This window comes from Hypomesus nipponensis, chromosome 12 (genome assembly GCF_054491055.1).
Source record: "Hypomesus nipponensis isolate SF chromosome 12, ASM5449105v1, whole genome shotgun sequence".
Classification (NCBI taxonomy): domain Eukaryota; kingdom Metazoa; phylum Chordata; class Actinopteri; order Osmeriformes; family Osmeridae; genus Hypomesus; species Hypomesus nipponensis.
Window position 1 is genome coordinate 16077501 of NC_140372.1, and position 2500 is coordinate 16080000.

Here is a 2500-nt window from a genome sequence, read left to right on the forward strand (position 1 = left end):
TACTTATCCATATACAGATTTAGCAATTGACAATGCAAGGTAGTCTCTCTCTCTCTCTCTCTCTCTCTCTCTCTCTCTCTCGTGTCAAAATGAAAACAGCTTCCAGCCCCTTTCATGAAGGACTACTTGTGCATATTGCAAGATTTCAGTTTCTAAGTGAATGAGCAAAAGAGCATACAGCACCTGGTATTCCCAGGCGGTCTCCCATCCAAGTACTAACCAGGCCCAACCCTGCTTAGCTTCCGAGATCAGACGAGATCGGGCGTTGCCAGGCTGGTATGGCCGTACGAAATAAGTTGACAACCATAGGCTACTTATCCATATACAGATTTAGCAATTGACAATGCAAGGTGGTCTCTCTCTCTCCCTCTCGTGTCAAAATGAAAACAGCTTCCAGCCCCTTTCATGAAGGACTACTTGTGCATATTGCAAGATTTCAGTTTCTAAGTGAATGAGCATACAGCACCTGGTATTCCCAGGCGGTCTCCCATCCAAGTACTAACCAGGCCCGACCCTGCTTAGCTTCCGAGATCAGACGAGATCGGGCGTTGCCAGGCTGGTATGGCCGTACGAAATAAGTTGACAACCATAGGCTACTTATCCATATACAGATTTAGCAATTGACAATGCAAGGTGGTCTCTCTCTCTCTCTCTCTCGTGTCAAAATGAAAACAGCTTCCAGCCCCTTTCATGAAGGACTACTTGTGCATATTGCAAGATTTCAGTTTCTAAGTGAATGAGCAAAAGAGCATACAGCACCTGGTATTCCCAGGCGGTCTCCCATCCAAGTACTAACCAGGCCCGACCCTGCTTAGCTTCCGAGATCAGACGAGATTGGGCGTTGCCAGGCTGGTATGGCCGTACGAAATAAGTTGACAACCATAGGCTACTTATCCATATACAGATTTAGCAATTGACAATGCAAGGTAGTCTCTCTCTCTCTCTCTCTCGTGTCAAAATGAAAACAGCTTCCAGCCCCTTTCATGAAGGACTACTTGTGCATATTGCAAGATTTCAGTTTCTAAGTGAATGAGCATACAGCACCTGGTATTCCCAGGCGGTCTCCCATCCAAGTACTAACCAGGCCTGACCCTGCTTAGCTTCCGAGATCAGACGAGATCGGGCGTTGCCAGGCTGGTATGGCCGTACGAAATAAGTTGACAACCATAGGCTACTTATCCATATACAGATTTAGCAATTGACAATGCAAGGTGGTCTCTCTCTCTCTCTCTCTCTCTCTCTCGTGTCAAAATGAAAACAGTTTCCAGCCCCTTTCATGAAGGACTACTTGTGCATATTGCAAGATGTCAGTTTCTAAGTGAATGAGCAAAAGAGCATACAGCACCTGGTATTCCCAGGCGGTCTCCCATCCAAGTACTAACCAGGCCCGACCCTGCTTAGCTTCCGAGATCAGACGAGATCGGGCGTTGCCAGGCTGGTATGGCCTTACGAAATAAGTTGACAACCATAGACTACTTATCCATATACAGATTTAGCAATTGACAATGCAAGGTAGTCTCTCTCTCTCTATCTCTCGTGTCAAAATGAAAACAGCTTCCAGCCCCTTTCATGAAGGACTACTTGTGCATATTGCAAGATGTCAGTTTCTAAGTGAATGAGCAAAAGAGCATACAGCACCTGGTATTCCCAGGCGGTCTCCCATCCAAGTACTAACCAGGCCCGACCCTGCTTAGCTTCCGAGATCAGACGAGATCGGGCGTTGCCAGGCTGGTATGGCCGTACGAAATAAGTTGACAACCATAGGCTACTTATCCATATACAGATTTAGCAATTGACAATGCAAGGTAGTCTCTCTCTCTCTATCTCTCGTGTCAAAATGAAAACAGCTTCCAGCCCCTTTCATGAAGGACTACTTGTGCATATTGCAAGATGTCAGTTTCTAAGTGAATGAGCAAAAGAGCATACAGCACCTGGGATTCCCAGGCGGTCTCCCATCCAAGTACTAACCAGGCCCGACCCTGCTTAGCTTCCGAGATCAGACGAGATCGGGCGTTGCCAGGCTGGTATGGCCGTACGAAATAAGTTGACAACCATAGGCTACTTATCCATATACAGATTTAGCAATTGACAATGCAAGGTAGTCTCTCTCTCTCTCTCTCTCTCTCTCTCGTGTCAAAATGAAAACAGCTTCCAGCCCCTTTCATGAAGGACTACTTGTGCATATTGCAAGATTTCAGTTTCTAAGTGAATGAGCAAAAGAGCATACAGCACCTGGTATTCCCAGGCGGTCTCCCATCCAAGTACTAACCAGGCCCGACCCTGCTTAGCTTCCGAGATCAGACGAGATCGGGCGTTGCCAAGCTGGTATGGCCGTACGAAATAAGTTGACAACCATAGGCTACTTATCCATATACAGATTTAGCAATTGACAATGCAAGGTGGTCTCTCTCTCTCTCTCTCTCTCGTGTCAAAATGAAAACAGCTTCCAGCCCCTTTCATGAAGGACTACTTGTGCATATTGCAAGATTTCAGTTTCTAA

General features: G+C 46.4%; 6 non-coding genes and 2 pseudogenes across 6 annotated transcripts; all 8 read right to left on the minus strand.

The window, feature by feature from the left end:
* Positions 1-171: 171 nt before the first annotated feature.
* LOC146262029 (5S ribosomal RNA) lies at positions 172-290 on the minus strand. The gene has a single exon (XR_014726009.1). It is a non-coding gene; the product is annotated as a 5S ribosomal RNA (ribosomal RNA).
* A 164-nt stretch (positions 291-454) lies between these two features.
* On the minus strand, positions 455-573 carry LOC146262030 (5S ribosomal RNA). The gene has a single exon (XR_014728296.1). It is a non-coding gene; the product is annotated as a 5S ribosomal RNA (ribosomal RNA).
* A 174-nt stretch (positions 574-747) lies between these two features.
* On the minus strand, positions 748-866 carry LOC146262031 (5S ribosomal RNA; annotated as a pseudogene).
* A 166-nt stretch (positions 867-1032) lies between these two features.
* On the minus strand, positions 1033-1151 carry LOC146262032 (5S ribosomal RNA). Its single transcript, XR_014729153.1, has one exon. It is a non-coding gene; the product is annotated as a 5S ribosomal RNA (ribosomal RNA).
* Positions 1152-1333: 182 nt separating this feature from the next.
* Positions 1334-1452, minus strand: LOC146262033 (5S ribosomal RNA; annotated as a pseudogene).
* A 174-nt stretch (positions 1453-1626) lies between these two features.
* LOC146262034 (5S ribosomal RNA) lies at positions 1627-1745 on the minus strand. Its single transcript, XR_014728307.1, has one exon. It is a non-coding gene; the product is annotated as a 5S ribosomal RNA (ribosomal RNA).
* Positions 1746-1919: 174 nt separating this feature from the next.
* On the minus strand, positions 1920-2038 carry LOC146262035 (5S ribosomal RNA). Its single transcript, XR_014728027.1, has one exon. It is a non-coding gene; the product is annotated as a 5S ribosomal RNA (ribosomal RNA).
* Positions 2039-2220: 182 nt separating this feature from the next.
* LOC146262036 (5S ribosomal RNA) lies at positions 2221-2339 on the minus strand. The gene has a single exon (XR_014728302.1). It is a non-coding gene; the product is annotated as a 5S ribosomal RNA (ribosomal RNA).
* Between the last annotated feature and the right edge of the window lie 161 nt (positions 2340-2500).